Consider the following 12732-nt stretch of genomic DNA (forward strand, 5'->3'; position numbering starts at 1 on the left):
GATATGCAGGAGTTGATTGTTGTTGGAAAAATGGTTTAATATAGGCATATTTTTTAGCTCAATTTGAGTGGGTCCCAAACGTCCTTGGGGTGAGTCCGAAGAGGTGACGTGTTCCTTGCCGCGTGGCAAGTCACACGGTGAAGACAGAACGTCAAAACCATTTATGAGTGAATGAGAAGTTAACGTCGTTTTCGGATCTAACATTAATTTTTAAAATAAAATTCATTTGAATTTTTTCAATAAAAATTATTGTGGAAATTTAATTTAATTCTAAATTCAAATTTTGGATTCTTGAGTGGTTTTCTAAAATTTGTAATTGTGAGAATTTAATTTAATTCTAAATTCAAATTGTGATTTCTTAAAAAATGATTAAACTATTTAAAATAGTTTAATAATTGTTTTCCATTAGTTATATATATATATATATATATATTTCTAATAGTTATTAAATAAAGTTCCAAAACTGTTCTTGCGTTGCGTTTGACCAACGGACACTTTTTTGAAATTTTGGTACAACCGTCAGATTTATTTGAATACAACTTGTGCACCTGTTCTTTTAGATAGTGCATCCGTTCATTTAAATTTGTTGCGCCTGTTCAGGGACTTTGTTTGCCTATATATACAATCTTTTTCAGCAGTCCATTGGATCCGAAAAAATCAGTCCGTATATTTGATTTTGCAGTCCGAAAAATAGTCTGATATTTTGTCTTATTGTTGTCCAATTTTTCTCTAGTGCATTTATTCTTCATATCTAGTTTTAGAATAAATTAAAGAGAGTATAGATCGCAGGTTTGGTTCGCCGAATAAATTTATTTGAAGTGCTTCTATTAATTTGTGAAGATCATTGTATCCTGGGAGATAGACGCCACTCAACCGTAAGCACCATAGCGGGGTGAATCTGTCTTAAGGACTGAGTGTCTCACACTCGACTTGGTCTTAAGTTATTTATTCGGTTCAACGAAATAAATTCGGTATGTTATTTATTTATTTTGTTTGAATTATTTCAAGTTATTTTATTTACACAGAAGATTGTTTCAACAATCTTAAGACAGATTCGAATTATTCTGTTTACAGAATTTTTTGTTTTCCTTTTTTTTCATTTTTCGTAAATAATTTTGGAAGAAAATTATTTTCTGTGAATTTACAAAATAATATTCTGGTTGGAAAAACAAATAATGATTATATGCTATTTGACAGATTGTAGTAATATATTGTCTCTTTTCTTTGACAACAACTAGTAGTACGATACTGGTGTCATTAACAATTTAGAATATATTTTTGTGGAATTTTGTCAGAAAATTAATTTTTGTTTTTTAGAAATTATTTTCTGAGTTTTCATTAATTAAAATTCTGTTTTCAGTATTTTAATTATTGAAGTGTTACTGAAATTAAATTTCTATGTGGAATTAATTTGGTTAAATAAAATTTTATTTTATTTCCAAACTAATTGAAAAATAAAAGTTATAATTTTTATTTCTTTTATTTTTACAGAATTTATTTTTCTGTGTGGAATTATTTTGGTTAAATAAAATTTTATTTTATTTCCAAATTAATTGAAAAATAAAATTTATATTTTTTATTTCTTTTATTTTACAGAATTTAATTTTCTGTGTGGAATTAATTTGTTTAAATAAAATTTTATTTTATTTTCAAATTAATTGGAAAATAAAAGTTACATTCTTGTTTCTTTTATTTTTACAGAATTTAATTCTGTGAATTTGGTTTAATTTTCTGTGTAGTATAAATTCTAATTATAATTTTGTTTTATATATTAGAATTGATGGCTACTGAAACGAATGCCCAAACAAGTACTAATGTGGTGGCTGCAATGACGCCAACCCCCTCTTCTGTGATGACAGTACCAATAAATTATGGAGAAAAGCCAGAGAAGTTCTTAGGAACTGACTTTAAAAGATGGCAACAGAAAATGTTGTTCTATCTTACAACTCTGAACCTGGCTCGTTTTCTCCGTGAAGATGCTCCTATCCTGAAAGAGGATGAAACCGACCGGCAAGTGGTTGCTGCGGTTGATGCTTGGAAACATGCCGATTTCCTTTGCCGGAATTACATCTTGAACGGACTTGACAACACATTATACAATGTCTATAGTCCAATCAAGACAGCAAAGGAACTTTGGGAATCGTTGGAGAAAAAGTACAAAACGGAAGATGCCGGCTCAAAGAAATTTGTGGTTGGCAGATTCCTGGATTTTGTAATGGTTGATTCAAAAACTGTGATCAGTCAAGCTCCAGATTTCCAACTCATTCTGCATGACATTCACGCAGAAGGTATGTCTCTCAGTGAATCCTTTCAAGTTGCAGCCTTAATTGAAAAATTACCAAAAGGCTGGAAGGAATTCAAAAACTACCTCAAACACAAGCGCAAAGAAATTTCTATGGACTAGTTAATTATGCGTTTGAGGATTGAGGAGGACAACCGCAATTCTGAAAAGCGGGCTGGTAAGCTTCCTATGGAGTCTAAGGCAAATGTGGTGGAACATGCTTCAAAAACCAAGAAACGAAAGTCTTCTGGAGAAAGTTCATCACAAGGCTCTAAAGGGTGGGAAAATAAAAAGTACAAGTTTAATGGCAAATGTTACATCTGTGACAAAGAGGGACATCGGGTCAAAGATTGCCGTAGCAAAGGCAAAAGTAAAAGAAGAACAAGCAAGAAGCCTGCTCAAGCCCACATGACTGAAGTGGACAATATTTCCAATGATATAGATGATATCAATCTTTCTGCAGTTATTTCCGAGGCAAATCTTGTCGGAAATCCTAAAGAATGGTGGGTAGACACTGGTGCTACTCGCCATATTTGTGCCGACAAAAAGATGTTCACATCTTATTCTATAGTGGACAATGGTGAACAATTGTTTATAGGCAACTCCTCAACTTCCAAGTTGAAGGACAAGGAAAGATTGTACTCAAGATGACATCTGGAAAGGAACTCACTCTCAACAATGTACTGCATGTACCGGACATTCGCAAGAATTTAGTTTCCGGATCTTTGTTGAGTAAGAATATGTTTAGGCTAGTTTTTGAAAGTGACAAATTTGTACTTACCAAAAACGGGATGTATGTAGGAAAAGGTTACATGTCTGATGGCCTTTTCAAGTTAAGTGTAATGACCGTTGTACCCTCAGTTATTAATAATACTACATCTTCTTTTTACTTGCTTGAGTCTTCAAATTTATGGCATGGTAGACTAGGACATGTTAATTATGGATCTTTGCGTAGATTAATTAATATGGAATGTTTACCTAAATTTGACATTGATCCAAATCATAAATATGAAATTTGTGTTGAAGCAAAATTATTTAAAACTCCTTTTCATTCAATTGAAAGAAGTACGGAACCACTTGAATTAATTCATAGTGACATTTGTAATTTTAAATCAATTCAAACCAGAGGTGGAAAAAAGTATGTAATCACTTTTATAGATGACTATACTAGATATAGTTATATTTATTTAATTCGAACCAAGGATGAAGCTTTGGAAACTTTCATTCAATATAAGAATGAAGTTGAAAATCAACTTGGTAAGAAAATCAAGAAACTTAGAAGTGATAGAGGTGGTGAATATGAATCACCTTTTGGTGAGTTTTGTAAAGAACATGGAATAATTCATCAAACCACCGCACCTTACTCACCTCAACAAAATGGAATTGCTGAAAGGAAAAATAGGACTTTAAAAGAAATGATGAATGCCATGTTAATAAGTTCTGGATTACCTCAGAACTTGTGGGGGGGAAGCAATACTTTTTGCGAATTATATACTTAATAAAGTACCCCGAAAGAAAGTAAATCAAACACCTTATGAATTGTGGCATGGAAGAGTACCATCTTACAAATACTTAAAAGTGTGGAAGTGTTTGGCTAAAGTGGCTATTCCTAGTCCTAAAAAGACTAAGATATGTCCTAAGACCATTGATTGCATTTTCATTGGTTATGCCAAGAATAGTAGTGCATATCGGTTTTTGATTCATAAATCAGAACATTCCGAAATGTATGTAAATACTATTATTGAATCTCGAAATGCATATTTCTTTGAACATGTATTTCCAAATAAGACTGGACAAGAGACTAGTAGTAAGAAAAGATATTTTGATGCTATTACTAGTAATGATCAAGAACATGATCAAGAACAAGAGTTAGACCAAAATGAGGAAGAAGAACCTAGGCGTAGTAAACGTGCTAGAACCTCAAAATCTTTTGGTCCAGATTTTCTAATATTTTTGTTAGAAAATGAGCCTTTAACTTTTAAAGAGGCTATGTCCAGTCCTGAAGCTTCTTTATGGAAAGAAGCTGTCAACAGTGAAGTTGAATCCATCTTGCAAAATCACACTTGGGAATTAGTGGACTTGCCACCAGGTTGTAAACCTCTTGGGTACAAGTGGATTTTCAAAAGGAAATTGAAAGCGGATGGATCAATTGACAAATACAAGGCAAGACTTGTGATCAAAGGATTTAGACAAAAAGAAGGTCTTGATTACTTTGACACATACTCACCGGTTACTAGAATAACATTCATTAGAATGCTAATTGCCATTGCATCTCTACAAAATCTAGAAATTCATCAAATGGATGTTAAAACCGCTTTCTTAAATAGTGAGTTAAATGAAGAAATTTACATGGAACAACCAGAAGGGTTTTCTGTTTCGGGAAAAGAAAAGAAAGTGTGTAAATTGGTTAAATCATTATATGGTTTAAAACAAGCGCCAAAGCAATGGCATGAGAAATTTGACAAGACAATGATGTCAAATGGATTTAAAATTAATGAGTGTGACAAATGTGTTTATATTAAAAACACAAATAAATGTTATATCATTGTATGTCTTTATGTAGATGATATGCTCATCATTGGTAGTAATAATGACATGATTAAAACTACCAAGAAAATGTTGAATAAACATTTTGATATGAAGGACATGGGCATTGCTGATGTAATACTTGGTATAAAAATTACCAAAACATCAGAAGGATATGCTTTGTCACAATCTCATTACATTGAGAAAATACTTGACAAATTCAGCAAAGATGATGATCATCTTTCCAGAACTCCTGTAGATGTTAATTTGTATCTTTCTAAGAATGTACAGGAAAGTATTTCTCAATTAGAGTATGCCCAAATTATTGGAAGTTTAATGTACTTGATGAACTGCACTCGCCCAGATATAGCTTATGCAGTAAGTAAATTAAGTAGATATACGAGTAATCCGGGAGTAGAACACTGGAAAGCAATTATAAGGGTTCTAAGGTATCTCCGATTTACTCGTAATATTGGGCTGAATTATACTAGATATCCAGTAGTACTTGAAGGATACTGTGATGCAAATTGGATATCGGATACTAGAGACTCGAAGTCCACCAGTGGGTATGTCTTTACTCTTAGTGGGGCGGCTGTATCTTGGAAATCTTCCAAACAGACTTGTATTGCTAGGTCTACTATGGAATCTGAATTCATAGCTTTAGACAAAGCAGGGGAAGAGGAAGAATGGCTTCGCCACTTCCTTGAAGATATTCCAATTTGGCCAAAACCGGTGCCTGCTATATGCATACATTGCGATAGTCAATTAGCTATAGGTAGAGCACAGAGTCATATGTATAACGGTAAGTCACGACACATTCGTCGTCGACATAACACCGTGAGACAACTACTCTCTAATGGAATTATTTCCATCGAATATGTTAAGTCTAAAGACAACATAGAGGATCCACTAACCAAAGGGTTAGCAAGAGAGTTAGTTGATAATTCATCGAGGGGAATGGGACTTAAGCCTATTAAATAAGAGTTACCACAGCGGCAACCTAACCTAGTTGACTGGAGATCCCAAGATCTAGGTTCAAAGGGACAACCGAGTTGTGATTGACTCAGAAGGACCACTGGGGAGTCTAACTCCTACTCATTTCTTTGATGAAATAGTGATGTCTGCAGCGTTTGAGGTTAAGTAAAATTTTAATGATTCTTATATCTAGGTAAACCTAGTGGAGTATGGCAGGATACTCTTCATAAGAATCACCTATGTGAGTGTGAACTGGCTGATTCTATAAGATTTGTGAAGGGCTACAAATCTTTAGAGCACTCATGAAAAACCAGATTGTTCAGGGCCAAAATGAACACAATAGTGAGAACTAAACTGTGTCTGGGATATACTGTGTGAGTTCTATTGTCTTGGTTTACATAAACGGCTGAACAGTTCAAGACATCATGTTCACTGGTTAGCTAGTAAATCCGATAGTGTCTCACAAGGGAAGGTTCAAAGCCAAAAGCTACCTATCCTTTGCAGAATATTTCCAATTTTTGTACTCTCTGATTAGATCATGTTGTTGCATTTTCTCTCCGTCAAATTCCATTCATGTGGGGGATTGTTGGAAAAATGGTTTAATATAGGCATATTTTTTAGCTCAATTTGAGTGGGTCCCAAACGTCTTTGGGGTGAGTCCGAAGAGGTGACGTGTTCCTTGCCACGTGGCAAGTCACACGGTGAAGACAGACGTCAAAACCATTTATGAGTGAATGAGAAGTTAACATCGTTTTCGGATCTAACATTAATTTTTTAGATAAAATTCATTTGAATTTTTTCAATAAAAATTATTGTGGGAATTTAATTTAATTCTAAATTCAAATTTTGGATTCTTGAGTGGTTTTCTAAAATTTGTAATTGTGAGAATTTAATTTAATTCTAAATTCAAATTGTGATTTCTTAAAAAATGATTAAACTATTTAAAATAGTTTAATAATTGTTTTCCATTAGTTATATATATATATATATATATATATATATATATATATATATATATATATATATATATATTCCTAATAGTTATTAAATAAAGTTCCAAAACTGTTCTTGCGTTGCGTTTGACCAACGGACACTTTTTTGAAATTTTGGTACAACCGTCAGATTTATTTGAACACAACTTGTGCACCTGTCCTTTTAGATAGTGCATCTGTTCATTTAAATTTGTTGCACCTGTTCAGGGACTTTGTTTGCCTATATATACAATCTTTTTCTGCAGTCCATTGGATTCGAAAAAATCAGTCCGTATATCTGATTTTGTAGTCCGAAAAATAGTCTAATATTTTGTCTTATTGTTGTCCAATTTTTCTCTAGTGCATTTATTCTTCATATCTAGTTTTAGAATAAATTAAAAAGAGTATAGATCGCAGGTTTGGTTCGCCGAACAAATTTATTTGAAGTGCTTCTATTAATTTGTGAAGATCATTGTATCCTGGGAGATAGACACACTCAACCGTAAGCACCATAGCAGGGCGAATCTGTCTTAAGGACAGAGTGTCTCACACTCGACTTGGTCTTAAGTTATTTATTCGGTTCAATGAAATAAATTCGGTATGTTATTTATTTATTTTGTTTGAATTATTTCAAGTTATTTTATTTACACAGAAGATTGTTCCAACAATTGTATGATTTCATACGTGAGGGCCAAAGTGGGTTTTGGTGTAAAATGCAAAGGTACAAAGTATAATTTACTCTACAATTTTTTTTTATGATATGTTGTATATGTACCCAGTATTGACGTGATTGCTGACGTGACATTTACAATATTTATTTTTTTATATGTGAGTGTTGATTTTTGACCTCACAACCAAGTAGAGAACTAAGCTGAAGAGCACGTGACAGAATAAATTAAACCAATCACTTGCCAACAAAAAGATAAGAATGCTGCGGTAGTTCGTCCACTAGGGGCACTCCGACGATCATGTCAGTCAATCTTATCTCTCAAAGATATCGAATAAGTACTCAATGCATAAGTAAAAGCATACCTTAGACTTACAAGGGTGCCTTACTTTTATAACCAATAGTGCACTCGCCCTTAGAAGTCTCATTTTACAGGACTCAAGCATAATGCTTATCTCAAACTCTAAATTAGATATGGATGAATTCCACAGGAGCCTCATCCCTATCCGAACTAAGCACCTCACTTATCTAGGACTCTTATCTTCTATCCAAATATCTCGGATTCCGGTGTTATCTGTCACGACCCAAACCCGGCCCTATGGGTTTAGCACCGTAACCGGCCAGTAATCCGAGATTACCGAAGGCCTGCTTAACAGAAATACAGTAAAACAGAGTACAGGGCCTGGCGGAAGCCAATACAGTAATTAAACAATGTCCAATGAGCTGTGACAGTCTGTATGCAAAAGATTTTCCATGCATTCATACATAAACGGTACAGAACAGTATGAACAATATTCACATCCATTCAAACTAGGGACTCAACCCTACATAACAGTACAGAAAACATTCCGTCTGTACAAAACAGTACGGTCTATACAAAATTTACAGTCACATAGTACAGGGACCTAATCCCTGTATATCAGTACAATAAACAGTCAGTCTATACAGAACAGTTAGACAGTACAGAAGACAGGCGGGGGAAAACAACCACAACACCCCCAAGCCATAGCATGGCAACTCGGAACCTCGCAGTGAGGCGCAAAGGCTGGCTTGACAAAACTGGAGTTACCCTGACGCTCCTAGCTCCGATCTGGTGCCTGTACACCTACATATATATATGAGCAGTGAGCTAAAGCCCAGTGAATAACATAAAGCGTAAAGGGGTTTAGAATGAATGTCCTTACAGTAATGAAAACAGTTCAATTCAATCAGTATTTCAGTTGTTCAGTACAGTAAACAGTCATATGTGGTACATCCATTAGCATAACAGTAACAGTAGGTCTTGAAAGACCGAATAGTAATGATGGCCATCAGTCAGTAAACAGTAGTGGTTCCACGAGGGAACCGACAGAGATCTCTGTAACAGTAACAGTAACAGTAAACCGTAGGTACTAAGGATGCCACAGTACAGTTCAGAAATAAAGGACATACATTCATTCAGTAAATAATACCAGTTCAGTAAACAGTTCAGTTTAGTATTCAAAAGATAATCAGTTGAACATATCTTTACACAATTGTTACTCACAGAGTTCTGGGCTACAGTATGCTAGAGCGTGTCTCCCCAGTTGCCAACCCTACACAGTTCACAGATTGAACACACTAAGCTACACAGTTGGAAAATCTCATAACTTAATCCCTAATTTGCCTTGGTGCATTCTACAATGATATCCTCATCAAGATGCCTTAAACTAGGCCTAAGAATGCCTAGGATGGGATGAGGATGCAAAAATACACTTAGAAAATATTTCGCAAAGTTTGCTGAAAATAGGAGCCTCGCTCGAGCGAGACTTTCTACGCTCGAGCGTAAGCCCAAAATCAAAGGCTTCGCTCGAGCGAGGAATCCTTCGCTCGAGCGGTCTGCAAAACAGTAAAAGTACTAGATGCTGAAATTTTACGCGCGATCGTCGCTCGATGGTCGCTCGAGCGGGGCCCTGGACAAAGGTGCTCGCTCGAGCGGGGAATCCTTCGCTCGAGCGAGGAAGCCAAATCTGGAATTTCCAGATCTGCCTCCCAAGCTCAAACCAAGCATTCAACCACTCCAAACTCGACCTCTTGGGCCCAAATTCTGGAAAACATCATTAAATTCAATGTATAACAAGTTTCAAAGCTCAATTTATGAATTCAAGCCCCAAAGGTGAGTCAATTAAAACCACATTCAAACCCATTTTCAAGAACAACATTCAAACATGTCATGTATGAGTTTTAAACCAAATTAAAGCTCCAAAGCTTGATCAAATGAGCTCATTTCTTTTCAAACCAGTTGGAAACATGGTCTATAACAACAATATGAGCATGCATGCACTAATGTCCATGTAATCAACCTCAAAATGCAACAATACCAACATGCATGCAAGAAATGATCTTCAATCCATCATTAATGAACCAAATCATGACTTAGCTCTACAAATTAACATGAATCATGCAAGAATGAACTCAAGAACAGCAACAAGAAGATGGATGTCCTACCTTAGTCTTGTAGAATTAGGAGTGAGGGAGCTCAAATATGCAAATACACTTCAATTACCAAACAATTTTTCAAGTTTCCAAGGAATTCAAGGTGAATTCACTCTAACTCCCTACCTCCCTCTCTCTAGTCGGTGGTGTGCTCAAAATGAGCTGATGAAATGTGTATGTGTGAGCATAATGAGAATCAAAGATGATCCAAGTAGTGGGCCACTTAAGTGGCAAAATGGTAATTAAGTCCAACTCTTTAATTAGCTTAATTTAATCTAATTTAATCATACCTAATCAATTTTCAGATAATTATACTATAAAATCACATAAATTATGAGGGTCACAAAACACTAATCGGTTTCAGATTCGGCCGCCGATAAGGCCTTCAATTAGCAGTTTAAACATATGAACATGAACAGATAATCATACAGTCAAACAGATATAATGCAATTTAACTAACATATACTCAATCAATTCGGTTTCGTTTAACAGTAATCGGTGATTATCGGTAATCAATCAGTCCTTAATCAGTAAACAGTATGAGGGTTGTTACATTATCGCACTATATCTGGACAGTATCATCATCATTTCAAAAACTTAGGTCTTCCACGTGGCACCTCGGCCAATGTTTCGGCCATATCTCGCTCACATGGTACGACCCTAAAAATACATCCCCACATTAAAAATATATTATTAAATTAATTTTTTAAATAATATTTTTAAACTATCATATTTTCTTTCAACAATAATATTTTCGATAGGCTGGAGGAAAGAAGAAACAACAAATATTGAGAAAGCACAAATATATCAAAGATGGAAAGACTAAGCAAAGATGAGTAAAATGGCGGGAAGATCCTTTGCTTAGCAATGAATGATAGCTGCTTGGAAAGAGTCAAAATGAAAATTGACAAAATTCCTCCTGTGATGTAGAGACTGTTGGAGTAAGAGCATTTCAAATGGAGGAGGCAAAAGAGCATCCTGAGGCATTTTTGCTAGTGCATATGGTTTTCTCTTCCTCCTGGGAGCTCTACATCAGAAAAGGCAAAATGTCCATTTTGATTTTGGCTCTCTACAACTAACTAGTCTTCATTGATAGGTAAAAGGTTTTCCGTTGAAATTGCTCTCCATTTGCTTACTCCCTCCATCGTTAATGCAACCCATTTGAAAATATGATCATTTAAAAATATTTTTTTAAATATAATTTAATATATATTTTAAATAATTTACTTATAAATTTTAAAAAAAAAATATTTTCAAATGCCACATTAACATATGTATAATATGTTATAAAAAGATTATTTATTCATTTATCTATGTTTATATTATTTTTTCTTTGAAAAACTAGTTAAGTTAGTTTGATTGATTAGTTAAAATAAAGAGTATGGTTAGAGTGCACACTAGCTATTAGGCAAATTAAATAGGGTAATTTTATGTATACTTTTGCAAACTATTTTGCCTATTACCTTTGGAGTTGCTCAAAGACCAAAACAACTTCACTCGCAAAACTGCGTCACCTCACCTAGCCCTTTTGCTTTTAGGGTTGTTTGGGAAGTGCTATATTAGCACACTTTTTTATCTTTTTATCTTTTTTTAGTCACGTCATCTATTTATTTTTTTACACATTTTTTCTTAAAAAATCAAAAAGTATATTTATTTGGCACTTCTCAAACAACCTAGAGATGCTCACAATTGGCTCTCAAATTCTACAATTAATAGAAAAAAAAAGTCAAAAAAATACTCAAAAAAATATTATATGGTTGAGATTTATTTCAACTAGAGTCTAATTATACTGTATTTGAATTTGAAGCACACATCTACTCAGAAAAATATTATGTGGTCGAGATTTATTTCAACTAGAGTCTAATTATACAGTATTTGAACTTGAAACACACATCATTTTTCTGGTAAAAATTTTGAGTAATTTTTCTTCAATTATTTTTTTTTTTTTTGGGACAGAGACAGGACTCTATCTGCTCCAATCCAATACTAGATAATTCTCATGTTCACAAGAGATTGCACTATGCTATGCAAGTATGGGTCAAAGGAATGAATTAAGAGGCCTGTCTCTATTGCAGTCACATGCATGGTTGCAGATAAGTTCAGAAATTTGCTGGTGTGGTGTTGATGCATTAACTTGTACTTATATGTGTCACATGTGCACCTTAATGTATGTTTGGCACCAAAAGTGACTTTATCCTTTTCCTTGTATATATTTTGATGCACAACAACTACTGCATGTGAACCAAGTAGATACTGATGTCATATCTTAAGCTATACACCATTTTGTAATGATAAAACCACAACCTCCACATACAAAACATTTCTTTCACTCCACTTCTCTGCATCTATACAAGTCTTAAGTTGTCGTAATAATGATGAAAATGTAAAACAGATAAGGTAATAATTTGAACACAAGATATAGAAAGCATTAAGTTATTTGGGAGCTTGTATTTGCTTCTTCAGAAACCTTCAACTATAGATCTACATGATTTAATTCTGTTATTTATTCAGTAATTTAACTATACATTTCAGTATAGTTCTTACCTTTTCTCTCCTGATCTCTACTTTTTTCTTTTTTCTTTTCTTTCTTTTTTTTTTACACTCTACTTCCTTGCAATCTTCATCTTCTACACGTATATATTTATAGCAAAAACAAGAATAGTAAAAGGACTGTTCAATACAATATTAATGCTTAACACTATTTCATGTACCATATTTGTTGTGATCAGTGACATGTTTCACAACATAAATCAATTTTTAAAGATATCTTTTATTTCAAAATATCTAATATTTGTTTTAATAGACTTCAAGATAGTTTTAAATATAAAGATCGTGTGCCAATAAACTAATTTGGGCTG

The 12732-nt window shown here is 34.0% G+C and overlaps 1 long non-coding RNA gene across 2 annotated transcripts; it reads left to right on the forward strand.

Moving 5' to 3' along the window:
* The first annotated feature begins 782 nt into the window (after positions 1-782).
* LOC114283591 (uncharacterized) lies at positions 783-12192 on the forward strand. 2 transcript variants are annotated; one of them, XR_014328608.1, is made up of 2 exons: positions 783-971; positions 11831-12192. It is a non-coding gene; the product is annotated as an uncharacterized LOC114283591 (long non-coding RNA). The 2 variants fall into 2 exon arrangements; XR_014328607.1 differs by lacking the exon at positions 11831-12192 and adding an exon at positions 1776-3171.
* Positions 12193-12732: the final 540 nt, after the last annotated feature.

The sequence above is a fragment of the Camellia sinensis genome, chromosome 1 (assembly GCF_055761805.1).
Source record: "Camellia sinensis isolate YWXY chromosome 1, ASM5576180v1, whole genome shotgun sequence".
NCBI classification, from domain to species: domain Eukaryota; kingdom Viridiplantae; phylum Streptophyta; class Magnoliopsida; order Ericales; family Theaceae; genus Camellia; species Camellia sinensis.